Raw genomic sequence first — 15,691 nt, 5'->3', positions numbered from 1 at the left:
TTTCATACCTTTTGAACCTTTTGAAATATCCAACTTTTTTCAGCCATTTTTTGAATGGTAGTCAATGGGGGACTTTTGCAACCTTTCCACCTCTTTTACTCCTTCATACTTTTAGCCACTGAAACCATTTAGGCATCAAAATGTTCATCTCTTTAAGCCCATTAAGGCTCACATTTCGGTTTTTTGGAAATCTTTTATACTTTTAGACACATTAAGCTTTTTCTACTTTTTCGAAAAAATGGAAGTCTATGGGGAAAGGTTGAAACCCTCATCACCTTTGAACTGTATCTCCTCCTTCATTTTTTGAGCTAGAAACCCCATTTAAAGCTTATACAGTTCAGGACATTCAGCTCTTTCAGAATCCTATTCAGATTTTAAAAATATTTTATAGTTTTTGAACAATTCAGCTCTAAATTTTAACAATTCTGCCATACACTTTGCCTGTTAGAATGTTCAGTCCTATTGTGACATCACATATCAACTTGAAACTCAACTGCCAGCCTAATTCACACTATCGCTTTGCAGTTCTTTATTAGTGGTACCACTTCCACTTTTTCATACTTTAAACTACAGAAACCATTCAACAATCAAACTATTTATGTATTTAGCACATTATGGCAAACTTTAACATTTTTTATACCTTTAAAACTTAAAATATTCAGCCATTTCACATTTCAGTTTCCAGGTATTTCAGGTAGGCTAGAGACTTTCTGACTTTTTCTATTTATCCATTTTCAGCAATGCTTTCACGATTTCTTTCAGCAACTCAGCACTCACACGCTTTTTCTGTGGAAAAGCATTTTTCTAGTTACTATTTATTATGGACGGTCCACCCGACGTTGGTCTGGCACGTTTGTAAATTCAAGATTCAAGATTCTTTATTTGTTACGTCTCATTATAAAAGTATAAGAGAGTAAAATTATTGAGTTTTATCTCCTTAACACTGCAGCAACAATAGCAATAAAATAACAAAACAGAACAAAAAAGCAGTAATAATAATAAATAGTGTGTGATGTAAGGTGCTGTGTGTGTGTGTGGGCCCAGCCTTAAGAAATGTGCATATATGTGTAGTTGTTTGCATATTTGTGTGTGTTTGTGTATGCCAAGCTACTTGTGTGTGTGTGTGTGTATAAGTAAACTGATGATCCACTGAAGACGATAGGTCAGTCAGTACCATAAGGCCGGCACCAGGCTTAGTGTCTTTTAATGTTCTTTGTTCAAAAGCCTGGTTGCTTGGTGGAAAAAGTTTTAATTGTGCAACAGCAATGACGTAATTAACGGCGCAGAGAAAATGACCCGAGTAGTGTCCAAAAGTGTTTTTTCATTTTGCCAATGAGATCACTATACATATATTCCTCTACATAGAAGTCCCTTATATAGGGAGTAGAGATTAGTGAATGACTGAGTGATTTCAGACACAGCCAATAACTTTTACTCTAGACTTGTGACATACTGAATATTAATGTGTTACCTTAGCACCCACACCTTAAGGCATCATCACAGAAACATCTACTACTACTACTTTCGGCTGCTCCCGTTAGGGGTCGCCACAGCGGATCATCCGTTTCCATTTCTTCCTGTCTTCTGCGTCTTCCTCTGTCACACCAGCCACCTGCATGTCTTCCCTCACCACATCCATAAACCTCCTCTTTGGCCTTCCTCTTCTCCTCTTCCCTGGCAGCTCCATATTTAGCATCCTTCTCCCAATATACTCAGCATCTCTCCTCCACACATGTCCAAGCCATCTCAATCTTGCCTCTCTTGCTTTGTCTCCAAACCTTCCAACCTGAGCGGTCCCTCTAATATAATCGCTCCTAATCCTGTCCTTCTTCGTTACTCCCAGTGAAAATCTTAGCATCTTCAACTCTGCCACCTCCAGCTCCGCCTCCTGTCTTTTCGTCTGTGCCACTGTCTCCAAACCATATAACATAGCTGGTCTCACAACCAACTTGTAAACTTTCCCTTTAACTCTTGCTGGTACCCTTCTGTCGCAAATCACTCCTGACACACTTCTCCACCCACTCCAACCTGCCTGCACTCTCTTTTTCACCTCTCTACTGCACTCCCCGTTACTTTGGACAGTTGACCCCAAGTATTTAAACTCAAATGCCTTTGTCACCTCCACTCCTTGCATCCTGACCATTCCACTGTCCTCTCTCTCATTCACGCATAGGTATTCCGTCTTGCTCCTACTGACTTTCATTCCTCTTCTCTCCAGTGCATACCTCCACCTCTCCAGGCTCTCCTCAACCTGCACCCTACTCTCGCTACAGATCACAATGTCATCCGCGAACATCATCGTCCATGGAGACTCCTGCCTGATCTTGTCCGTCAACCTGTCCATCACCATTGCAAACAAGAAAGGGCTCAGAGCTGATCCTTGATGTAATCCCACCTCCACCTTGAACCCATCTGTCATTCCAACCGCACACCTCACCATTGTCACACTTGCCTCATACGTATCCTGCACCACTCCTACATACTTCTCTGCAACTCCTGACTTCCTCATACAATACCACACCTCCTCTCTCGGCACTCTGTCATAAGCTTTCTCTAAATCTACAAAGACACAATGCAACTCTTTCTGGCCTTCTCTATACTTCTCAATCAACATTCTCAAAGCAAACATTGCATCTGTGGTGCTCTTTCGTGGCATGAACCCATACTGCTGCTCGCTGATCATCACCTCTCCTCTTAACCTAGCTTCTATTACTCTTTCCCAAATCTTCATGCTGTGGCTGATCAACTTTATACCTCTGTAGTTGTTACAGTTCTGCACATCGCCCTTGTTCTTGAAAATCGGTACCAGTATGCTTCTTCTCCACTCCTCAGGCATCCTCTCACTTTCCAGGATTGTGTTAAACAATCTAGTTAAAAACTCCACTGCCATCTCTCCTAAACATCTCCATGCCTCCACAGGTATGTCATCAGGACCAACTGCCTTTCCACTCTTCATCCTCTTCATAGCTGCCCTTACTTCCTCCTTGCTAATCCGCTGAACTTCCTGATTCACTATCCCTACATCATCCAACCTTCTCTCTCTCTCATTTTCTTCATTCATCAGCCCCTCAAAGTATTCCTTCCACCTTCTTAGCACACTCTCCTCGCTTGTCAGCACATTTCCATCTCTATCCTTGATCGCCCTAACTTGCTGCACATCCTTTGCAGCTTGGTCCCTCTGTCTAGCCAATCGGTACAAGTCCTTTTCTCCTTCCTTAGTGTCTAATCTGTCATACAACTCACCATACGCCTTTTCCTTTTCCTTTGCCACCTCTCTCTTTGCTTTACGCTGCATCTCCTTGTACTCCTGTCTACTTTCTTCATCTCTCTGACTATCCCACTTCTTCTTTGCCAACCTTTTCCTCTGTATAATTTGCTGTACTTCCTCATTCCACCACCAAGTCTCCTTGTCTTCCTTCCTCTGTCCTGATGACACACCAAGTACCTTCCTAGCTGTCTCCCTCACTATTTCTGCAGTGGTTTACCAGCCATCTGGCAACCCTTCACTACCACCCAGTGCCTGTCTTAACTCCTGCCTGAACTCCACACAACAGTCTTCCTTCTTCAACTTCCACCATTTGATCTTCGGCTGTGTCTTCACTCGCTTCCTCTTCTTGGTCTCCAAAGTCATCCTACAGACCACCATCCGATGCTGCCTAGCTACGTTCTCCCCTGTCACCACCTTGCAGTCTCCAATCCCTTTTAGATGGCGCCTTCTACATAAGATATAGTCCACCTGTGTGCACTTTCCTCCACTCTTGTATGTCACCCTGTGTTCCTCCCTCTTCTTGAAATATGTATTCACCACAGCCATTTCCATCCTTTTCACAAAATCGACCACCATCTGTCCTTCCACATTTCTCTTCTTGACTCCATACCTTCCCATCACCTCCTCATCACCTCTGTTCCCTTCACCAACATGTCCATTGAAGTCCGCTCCAATCACCACTCTCTCCTCCTTGGGTACCCTCTCCACCATGTCGTCCAACTCACTCCAGAATTCTTCTTTTTCATCCATCTCACACCCAACTTGCGGGGCATATGCACTGATAACATTCAGCAATAAACCTTCAATTTCCAGCTTCATACTCATCACTCTGTCTGACACTCTCTTCACCTCCAGCACGCTCTTGACATACTCTTCCTTCAGAATTACCCCTACCCCATTACTCCTCCCATTCACACCATGGTAGAAGAGTTTGAACCCACCTCCAATACTCCTGGCCTTACTCCCCTTCCACCTGGTCTCTTGCACACACAGTATGCCTACCTTTCTTCTTTCCATCATGTCAGCCAGCTCTCTCCCTTTACCAGTCATAGTGCCAACATTCAAAGTTCCAACTCTCACCTCCACATGCCTACCCTTCCTCCTCTCTAGCTGCCTCTGGACATGCCTTCCCCCTCTCCTTCTCCTTCGCCCAACAGTAGCATAGTTTCCACCGACACCCTGCTGGTTAACAGTACCGGTGGCGGTCGTTGGTAACCCGGGCCTCGACCGATCCGGTATGTAAGTCTTATTTATGATCCGCATATTTGATTTGGCAAAGATTTTACGCCGGATGCCCTTCCTGACGCAACCCTCCCCATTTGTCCGGGCTTGGGACTGGCACTAAGGATGCACTGGCTTGTGCATCCTCAGTGGCTGGGTTATCATCACAGAAACATAATGTAGCGAATTAGGGGGGCAGCCCGGGAACCGCCGCCACAGCCGGGACGCAAATCCGTATCTCCTGCACAGCGGGCGACAACGGTAACCAGTCGACTAAAGGGTCCGACCCGTTAGCCAAGGGCTAACGTGTCTACTTATCCATACACGTTACACTACCCCCCTCCTCCGGGAAGCACGTCCCTGTGCTTCAGCATATCAGCTCCCTCATGCCCCTGGGCGCATGTGCTTCCAATGACCTCATGGTCTCACCATCCCACTCCTGACACCTACTACTACTACTACTACTACTACTACGTTTGGCTGCTCCCGTGAGAGGTCGCCACAGCGGATCGTCCGTTTCCATTTCTTCCTTTCTTCTGCGTCTTCCTCTGTCACACCAGCCACCTGCATGTCCTCCCTCACCACATCCATAAACCTCCTCTTTGGCCTTCCTCTTTTCTGTCCCTGACAAGAGCCCTGGTGTTGTGTTTCTGTTCATATTGGCTCTGTGCTCGCTTTCATAGTATCTGTGTTCACTGTTGTTGCTCCTGCTGGCCCAAGTGTAGATGTCGCCTGTTCCTTCTCACCTCTCCTCCCCTCAGTGGTTCACTTGATATGGGCGCTGAGTACAGCTCTCCCGGATGACAGATGCTGGTCCTTTCCTTGTCTTGTCCTCGTCCAACTTTAACAGAACTTGATCTCCCAGTTTTAACAGTGGCAAGTCCTTTACTCCATGTCTCCTGTTGAAGTAAAAGGCCTGTTTTTGCTTAGCCTCTGAATCTGCATCTGATGAGGGCTTTACCAGGCTACTTGGGGACCAGATTCCTTTTGAATGAAGGGAGTGTGGTTCTGATCTCTGTCCAATGAGTAGTTTAGCTGGGCTTACACCAGTAGAGGTCATTGGTGTTGCTCTGTAGAACATTAATGCTAATAGTGGGTCTTCTTGTTTAAGCATGCATTTTGCGGTTTGAACAGCACGCTCATCATGTCTGTTACCCCGAGGGTTGTGGGGACTGGATATGATATGCACAATAGGCGATTTTCCATAGGAAGAACTACACGAACTCCCAAGCTGGCACGAACTACAAGTGGAACTACCCCGTAGTCGGCCCTCTTGAGTGTCGTGTTTCCATAGCGATGTAGGAACCACCAGGCTCATGAGCTGATGTCAACATTTTGCGACAGCTTTCACCGCGACATAATTTTCGGCGCGCCCTGGTGCCTACGACAACAACAGATGAAGGAACTTTAGCTTTTTTATTTTCTCCTAGGTGTGTGGATCAAGTACCGACACCGGCACTGCTTGGCTGTGTGATGTATACTGAGCCCATCCAGGTGGCGAGAAATGTCTAGGTAAATCTTCTCGTTTCTCCTTGAGGACCCGAACTCCCACTGAACCTCGTCGGTGGCGTAGTAAGCCTGCACCTCCTCGTCTGTCCATTTTTCTCCATTTCGCTTGATCGAAATTCTCTAGTGTTGTGCTTGCTACCACACAGGTCGGTTGCTGGCTTATAAAAATGGCGCTTGTTGAACACTGAAATAGTAGGCTGGTTGCTTCCGACATTCAACCAATCAGCGTCGAGCCCTGTCCAGCAGGTTTTCAGGGCCGCTCAGAAGTACCTACCCCAGAGCAGGGACTACAGACGTTCCTGTAAAAGTCCCAGTAAGAGTTCCAGTCAAGGGGTAGTGCCTCTAATGGAAACACAAGCAAAGCTACCAGCCCCCTAAAAGGTTCAGGTAGTTCAGGTAGACCGGCAGTGGAAACCAGTTATTTCGAAAATAAATGGCAAGGTGGGCCAAATAGAGTCCTGTGTGTCCCCCCTCCTTCCTTGATCATGATGATGATGATGATGATGAGAGACTGAGGGCCCCCCCCAACAACACCTGGGGCCCCACCCAACTAGAACACAACGCAGAGCTAACGATGAGAGTGACGGGCGTGCAGCAGGCTGACCAGCATAGAACACCATAGGACTGCCCCCGTTACATTGGTGCCGTGACCCTCCTGGATCCTGAGAGCGACATCAGTTGCTCGCCGCGGGAGGCTGCTGTCGTCATCAAGCCCCAGACGTCCTCAGGTATTTCTATAGACTGTACACTCATGTTACAGTGGACTGGAGTTGAGCTGTGTGGACACTGGACAGTCATAGCTGTGGTTACCATGGACTGGGCTTGTGAACAGGACATTTGTATATATTGAAGGAAGAAAAACACACGGAAAAAAGGGGGAAAAAAGTTAATGTTGATATGATTGAAGGACTCGTGTGAATAATCTATTGATGTAAACTACTAGATATGTGAATATGTGATTAATCTATTGGTGAATTTGTTGATTTTGTGTGATTGTTTCAATCTCTTAGTGCTTTCTAGATTCAATTATTTAAATGAATTGAGCTTTTCACTTTTTTATTTTATTTTTTATTTTATCTGAGTGTTAGAGGTAGGAACATGGCAGAGGGTGGTTCGTACGTAGGTGAGGGTAACATTGCTGATCAGGATCTTTTGGATCGCCAGTGTGCTATGGAGAGGGGGTACCAGTTAGATGTGGGTGGGAGTTTACGGCTAGGTGTAGGTAGGAGTTTCGGGCAGCTCTTAGAGGGCGGGGAACCAGACACCAGAGCACCAGGACCTAGAGACCCGACCACATTTGGCACTCCTCAGTTCACCTCCACACGCTACGTAGAACGGGCCAGGCCAGGTATCAGTGAAGGGGCTGTGCTAGGTAACAGCGAGCAGCCAGTGGGTGAGTTAGCCATGCTCATTACTCAGTTAGCAGAGAAGATAGGAGAGTCAATCACTGCTAAGCTGCAGGAAACACAAATGCTTAGAAACACACACACAGACAGTGCTAGGTCTGCTGAACAGCATTCGGAGACAGTGCCTAGTGTTAGAGTAGTAATGCAGACAGACGCTAGGGAGCCTCCTATTTTCAGGGGCGATAGCTCTGATAAGTTTACAGTTCATGAGTTGGAGAGCCTTATGACTTTGTATTTGAGGAAGCGAGCCATTCCAGTTAGTGAGCAGTCACATGAGATTCTAGCTAAGCTTATGGGGAAAGCAGGGGACGTGGTGAGGATAAAGCTGCGCAACACATCTGTCGACCACATAGCGAACCCCCACATTATTTTTGATGTACTGAAGCAACACTTTAGTGACCTCACATACTCGAGCATGCCCCTGGCGGACTTTTACAGTATGCTACCCAAGCCAGGTGAGGACGCTATGGAGTATTGGATTAGGCTTAATAAGACAGTGGAGGTGGCTGACGAATGCTTGAAGCGGCAAGGCCGTAGTATTGAAGAGCCAAGCCACGAGGTAAGCATGATGTTTATCAAACACTGTCCAGATCAGTCTCTTGCCAATGTTTTTAAGTTCAAGTCCGCAGGGAAATGGTCTGCTAGCGAGATCCAGGAGAGGCTTGATGAGCACATGCTGGAGAGGAAGTCTCATGTTGCTGCAGGTGGATAACGTGAAGCAGGCGCGGTAGAGCGTAGGTTCCATTCACAGGTTCATGTCCCTGTAGTCGACGTGGCTCCCAACTTGAACACGACCGTGCCGGTGGTGCCATCTCCCGTCCCGGCTCATGCGTCATCTCCTACACCATTTTGTGCAAGGTCTTCTACACCGTCTCCCGCACCGTCTCCCGCACCTGTCTCTGGCGGTGATGACTATATGAGGAGTTTGGTGAGCTTGCTAGACCGTTTGGTCACAATGCAGACTCAGGTTCCAGTTAGCGCTGCAGTCCGGACACCGACGCTGACTCAACCGCCAGCTAGCGCCGCAGGGTGGGTGCCAGACGCACCACAGCGGTTGTGCAGGGTTTGTAAGTCTCCGGATCACTCCACATTTTCCCACTGCAGCCGGGAGAACCGATGTATAAACTGTTTGTCTCCTGGTCATTGGAAGAGGGACTGTCCTCACCCTCAGTTGCCCAACCAGCTCCGTTCTCAGCCTGGTGGAAGAGCTGGTCGTCAGTCTCGTCCGTTAAACTACTAAACCCACACCTAGAGAGGGATGGTGTGGGTAATGTAGATGTATCCCTCACTGATGTCTCCGACCTGGCTCACTTGTATGAAGACAAGTGTGCCAAAGCACCTCAGGGTTCGCGTATGGTCATTCAGGCGACACAGAGGATTCAGGCTTTCAGTGACTTGTTCTATGCTCCTGTTCTTGTCAACCAGAGTGTGCAGCTTATAGTCCATGGGCCAGAGCCCAAAATTTCCTATTTCGGTACACTCAAGGTGGCAAAACTTACTTATAATTTTTGAAAGGATCCATGTCTGTAGATGATATTTTGGTATGATAACCATTCCTGAGTGACAGCTGTATCACAGTTATCAGCTCATGAAGTTAACCACCCCCTAAAGTAAATTGCATTTTAGACGCTGGTGCATATCCTGGTTTAGCCTCATGGTCAGGACATTTTTCAATGTTCTATAATACTGTGTTTGGTATCATTTTAAAGGGGACCTTCTTAGCTTTCATTCAAGCCCTGTTGTGGATATTTCTCACCAATATAGAGGTCACTTGAGCTCTTCAACCCGTCAATAACACACATCTTTCTGCAATTTTCGCCTAAACTATATACTTTCTTTTAGCCCTGTGGCATCTAGGAATATCAGGGACACAAAACACAAAAACTGGAATACTCACAGGACTGTAAAGATTCAGGAAATGTATAATATACCCATACTATTTCATTGTGTGAGGTGATTGTGAACCTTAAATTAGAAGGGCATTATTACTAAGAAACTAACTAGACCAAAGCCAGTTAGTCCATGGGTCAGACCAGATATCGATATCACCCAAGGTGACACAACTTCACTGGTGCCATTTTATTTGGTACACTAACAGAAGTAAAATAATACATATATTTCCTTTTTCTTTCAGGAAACCTGTTTCTGTGCCTCTCATGATTGTGTATTTGCCCAGATTTTTACAAATATAGCATTTCAACACCCCTGGTACTGATTAGCCTAGCTTAAACTCTGGGACAGTTCTTAGTTGGCCAACAACCAAGGATAACCAGTACTGTGTACTTCCATTCATTGTGCTAAGCTAGGCTAACGTGCAGCCAGATAGCTTTCTACTAAACACATATAGAGGAAACTGGTATCTATCTTCTTGTCTCACTCTGGAGAAGATTGTAAGCTAATTTCCCATAATGTTAGCATGTTCTTTTAATGTATATGTTAATATGATTAGTTAAAGTGGCTACGAGGAACTTTCATCTTGTGTTGATTTTAGCGGCCTCATGTGGACAAAATACAGCTGTTGCATAGCAACTAGGTAATGTATCTATTTGTGGCTATGTAAGATAAATAATGGTAATATGACGCTGGTGAAGCAAAGTAAACTTTGTTTTAGTAGTGTTCATACATCTAAGTTACATGTATTTGTTTGTATGTGGCAGGTGAAAACTGACTGAATATGGCCACTGGTGAACAAGCAAGTTTTTACCCAATACCAAAGCGCCCACGGGTGGAGTGCATTATCCACTGTTCTGATGATACAGATAAGCTGGTTTCACTACAAAGTGTCGACTCATGGAGAACTCTGCTCAGGGCAGCTCAGATACGAAATCATGCACCAGTTTTGAAACTGGCAAAAGACATTCCTGAGGGACAGATTCCAGCAATCTACTACCACAGAAAGTGTCGCAGTATCTTCACTATGAAGCAAATTCTTGATGGCCTCCTTGCAAAAGAAAAGAAAAGTTGTGTCTCTGCTGAAGAGAAACAATCTAAGAGAGTAGCTCGACATGCTCCAAGTACATCTAGGACTTATGATGCAGAGTGCATATTTTGTCAGAAAAACAGCAAATATTCCAAGAGACAGAATACGAGAGAAGTACTGGTGCAGTGTCGAGAACTGCGAGCTGATGCAAAGATCAGGAGTGCAGCCACAAAGAAAAGGGACAGCAGAATCCTTGCCATTGTGAGTAGAGACCTTGTAGCAGCTGAAGGGCACTACCACAGGTCATGCTATAGACTTTACACCAAAGAAGAGGTTTCCAAAGGAGAGGTTGCCAGCAATGAAGATGATGATGCTGCAGCCCAGTATGAAGCTGCTGTGAATAAGGCATACAATGAGCTGTTCCTCTTCATCAGGATGGAGCTTTTTGGCAATCCTCAAGTGATGACAATGACTGATCTCTCTTCTGGACTGGTAGCTTCAATGAACTCCCAAGGCATTGCCCAAGTCAAGGAATCAACCAAGAAGCACATAAGGCGAAACCTGGAGAGTGAGTTTGCTGGAGCCTTGCAGATATTCCCTGATGAGAAAGGAAAATTCCTCCTCTATCCCGATAACTTGTCCATGAGGGAACTTGCCAAAGAAAATCAGTCTCTCAAAAGGGAGCTGCAGACCCTGAAAAGTGTCAGTGCACAAGATGTTATAGCCAAAGCAGCCATCAAATTGAGAGCAGACATTAAAAGTCAAGATGTTCCTCAAACCTGGCCGCCTGAAGTCAAACCAGAAGCAGAATGTCCTACCATTCCAGAGTCGCTCATTATCTTCCTGTACTCTCTACTCACAGGCTCAAATGATCCTGATCATGCATCCCAGAGAGTGCAGTGCCTTCTGCAGTCATTTGGCCATGACATAGTATATGCAGTGACATGTGGAAATACCAAGCCTTCCAAGCACATTGTTCTGCCATTCAGTGTCAAATCGTTGACAGGAAATGTAGAGTTGATAAACATCCTCAACCGACTTGGTCACAGTGTGTCCTATTCACAGATGGAAGAGATCAACAATGCCCTGTGTCTCCAGAAACTCTCATCATCAGGGAGTGGCATTGCCCTTCCAGCTAACATCCATCCTGGCATATTCACAACTTTGGCCTGGGACAATATCGACCGTCTTGAAGAAACTGTCAGTGGTGAGGGAACATCTCACAGAGTCAATGGGATTGCTGTGCAAGCAAAGCCAGTCAACCCACTTCCTGTCCAACCCATGCCCACTGTTCCCAAAACAAAGAAGAGAAGCATTGATGGACCCCGACCAATGTTACCAACTTACAATGCTGGACAATGGGTAGGGCCACCACAAAGCAAAAAGTCAGATGCCGATACTGCAGCCAATACTAAGCTTGCCAGAGAGAAAAACCTTCTTTGGGTCCTAGCACGCATGTCACAACAAGAAGAACAGTCAGTCAGCAGCTGGACAGGCTTCAACATCCTGACTCGAGGAGAGATGACGGTCATCCCCGACAATATAGGCTATCTGCCTACCATCAATGCTCCAGCAACACAAATGTCTACTGTCAACGAGGTGCTTAACCAGTCACTGAGCATCATGCAGTGCTTAGGCCTGAGGAAGATTGTCTGTGTCTTTGACCAAGCCCTGTATGCGAAGGCTGTCGAGATCACATGGAAACACCATGACAAGTTCCATGATATCATCGTTAGGCTTGGGGTATTCCACACCATATGCACACTGCTGGCAATAATAGGAAAGCGTTTCCAAGATGCTGGACTCAAAGACCTCTGCATTGAGTCTGGCATGATTGCAGAAGGCTCAATTGCTGGTGTTATGGATGGCCGCAAGTACAACAGGGCAGTGCGACTACACAAGCTCCTGTATGAGGCTCTCATGCGACTGACCTTGAATGGTTTCCTGTCCTGGTTGGAAGAAACTCACAGGAATGACATGGTTCACCTGAATGAGACACTGAAGACCATTGACAGCCTTGGGAAAGAAGTCTCACAACATGCTTTGAAGGAGGTCCTCGAGAACAGCTCTTGTACACGCATCATGGATCTATTTGAAGTCTACCGTGAGTTCCTTAGAGGTGGAAACGGCAGCCTCTCGAACTTCTGGATGTCCTATTTGGACATGGTTGAAATCTTGTTGGGGCTCATCCGAGCATCCAGAGAGGGAGACTGGATGCTACACTTGGCTAGCATTCGAGCAATGATCCCATGGTGCTTTGCTTATGACAGGATGAATTATGCACGCTACCTCCCCTACAACTACGCCCAGATGTCTGAGCTGCCCATCACACACCCAGATGTGTACACAGAATTCATGGAAGGAGGCTTCTCAGTCCAACTGGGCTCCACCAATCCCTTTGGCCGAATCCCTGTTGACCAAGCTATAGAAGAAACGGTGAACAAAGACACCCAAACAGCTGGAGGGACAAAGGGATTCAGCTTGAAGCCAGGAGCTGTGACCAAATATTATCTCACAGCTGAGTATAGAAGCATGTACCTCAGACAGCTGAGAGACCTGACAGGTCAAGGCAGGTGCAAATGGTCTCATCCAGATCTACAGAGTCCAAGGATCAAGACAGATGAAGCAGATGTCCAGTCTCTCATGGACCTTATGGAGAATAACTGGCTCAATCCTATGTTCTCTGATGAGATTGATTTGGTTAGCCTCTCCACTGGCAACATGGCTCCACCTGATGTGACCATAGATCTCTTGAGAGCTCTTGAGAAAGGAGAAGAGGCCTACCAAGCATTCCAGCAAACAAGGTTAGATGCAGACCCACCACCTGTGAAATTCCACGACAAGATGACCAAGCAAAGTCTGAAAACATTCTCCAATGTCAGCACAAAACAAGCTCATGGAAAGAAAGCACAGGATGTGGTTCTGAAGGCAGATAGAAACCTTTTCAGTCACATGATCCTGGTGGCTGAAAGCAGGAAGGTGAATCTGCAGGATGTCCTTGCCTACCCATTGGGCCCACTACCATGGGCACTGGCAAATGCTGATGGGTCCTTACGAAAAACAAACAAGGCTGCACTTGCCAGAGAGCTTGAAAAGAATGTATCTCCTGCAGAAGACATCCCAATCCCATCTACTTCCATCATTGATGGGATGAGCCTGGTCCAAAAAATGAATGGCAACAACAAAACCTTTGCACAGGTGGCAGAGTCAGCCTTGACCCAGGTCCTCCATGAGGGAGCACAGAGTGGGAGGATTGATGTTGTTTTTGATGTCTATCACCAGACTTCGATCAAAGATGCTGAACGACTGAACCGGGGTGGAGACATCACTCTCCAGTACAAGAATCTTGCAGGGGGACACCACGTCCAGCAGTGGAGAAAATTTCTGTGCAGTTCCTCCAACAAGACCAGTCTCATCAAGTTTCTGGTGGAAGAGTGGAAACTCCCACGATACAGAGCTATGCTGCATGGCAAGGTGTTGTACATGACCTGTGAGGAAACCTGCTACAAGTTGACAGAAGATGGGTGTGAGGAAGCAGCAGAACTGCACTCCACACATGAAGAAGCTGACACCCGTCTGCTCCTGTATGCATTGCATGCAGCAAATGCGGGCTCAAAGTCAGTTATCATCACAGCTGAGGACACTGATATCATGGTGCTTTGTCTTGGCTTCCAGAAGGACATCACCTGTCCCATCTACCAGAAGTGTGGGACTCAGAACCGCACACGGTTTGTCGACATCACCAAACTGGCAAGTTCACTTGGAGACAGCATCTGTGACAGCCTAATTGGCTTACATGCCTTCACAGGCTGCGACACTGTCAGTGCATTCGCTGGTCGAGGGAAGCTGAATGCCCTGAAGATAGTGAGAAAGCACACTTCCTGCCAAGAGACTTTTAGTCAACTGGGACAGACATGGAATGTGAGTGATGAGCTGTTCCAGAAAATTGAGCAGTTCACCTGTCGGATGTATGTTGCTAATAGCAGCACTGCTGAGGTGAACAAACTGCGTTACCAGCTCTTCTGCACCAAAAGGGGAGAGGTTGAGTCCAGCCAGCTGCCACCATGTAGAGACTGTCTCTTTATGCATGTTCAACGAGCCAACTATCAGGCAGCAATATGGATGTGCTGTCTGCAGGCTAACCCTGTGGTGCCAAACCCTACTGAGTATGGATGGACAGACGATGAAGGCAAGCTGGCCATTTACTGGATGCGCTCCCCACCTGCACCAGATGTGGTCTTGGAAATGCTAACATGCAAGTGTGTGCATTCATGCAAAATGCCAAGCTGCATGTGCCTGTCAAATGAACTTCCAAGCACAGACATGTGCAGGTTACAGACCTGCAGTAACCAAAAACAGCAGGATGGTCCAGAACGCGACTTTGAACTTGGGGAGTCAGATGATGAGAGAAACGAGCAGTTTGATGAATGACAGTGTGATGATTCTGATGGTATTACTGTGGTAGTAGTCTATTGATGCACAGGATGTTGATTCTGGACTTGGTTACCCAGAGCTTGATAACAATAATGTAACCATATTCACATATACCCATTACCCTACCCATTACCATTACATATACCCACTAATGATATGGGATTACATGTATCATTGACTAAGTATATGTAAATGTCAATGTTGTTTAAAATATTAAAATGGTTCATTACCTCACTATGGTATTCCTTTTTATCATGTATTTTGATTGTGTATTTAAACAAATGTATAGAGACCAGTTTGTGACCTAACTGGCTTTGGTCTAGTTCTCATTTAAGGCTCACAATCACCTCACACAATGAAATAGTATGGGTATATTATACATTTTCTGAATCTTTACAGTCCTGTGAGTATTCCAGTTTTTGTGTTTTGTGTCCCTGATATTCCTAGATGCCACAGGGCTAAAAGAAAGTATATAGTTTAGGCGAAAATTGCAGAAAGATGTGTGTTATTGACGGGTTGAAGAGCTCAAGTGACCTCTATATTGGTGAGAAATATCCACAACAGGGCTTGAATGAAAGCTAAGAAGGTCCCCTTTAAAATGATACCAAAGACAATATTGTAGAACATTGAAAAATGTCCTGACCATGAGGCTAAACCAGGATATGCACCAGCGTCTAAAATGCAATTTAGTTTAGCGGGTGGTTAACTTCATGAGCTGATAACTGTGATACAGCTGCCACTCAGGAATGGTTATCATACCAAAATATCATCTACAGACATGGATCCTTTCAAAAATGATAAGTAAGTCTTGCCACCTTGAGTGTACCGAAATATCGTCTGGCCCATGGACTATTAATGGCATGTTGGATACTGGCTCTATGTCATGCAGTATCAGTGAAAATGTAGTAGAGAAGCTCCGCTCTGGGGGTGTTT

This window comes from Lampris incognitus, unplaced genomic scaffold (assembly GCF_029633865.1).
Source record: "Lampris incognitus isolate fLamInc1 unplaced genomic scaffold, fLamInc1.hap2 scaffold_228, whole genome shotgun sequence".
Classification (NCBI taxonomy): Eukaryota; Metazoa; Chordata; class Actinopteri; order Lampriformes; family Lampridae; genus Lampris; species Lampris incognitus.
The sequence above is the reverse complement of the archived record's forward strand: the minus strand, read 5'-3'. Positions refer to the sequence as shown.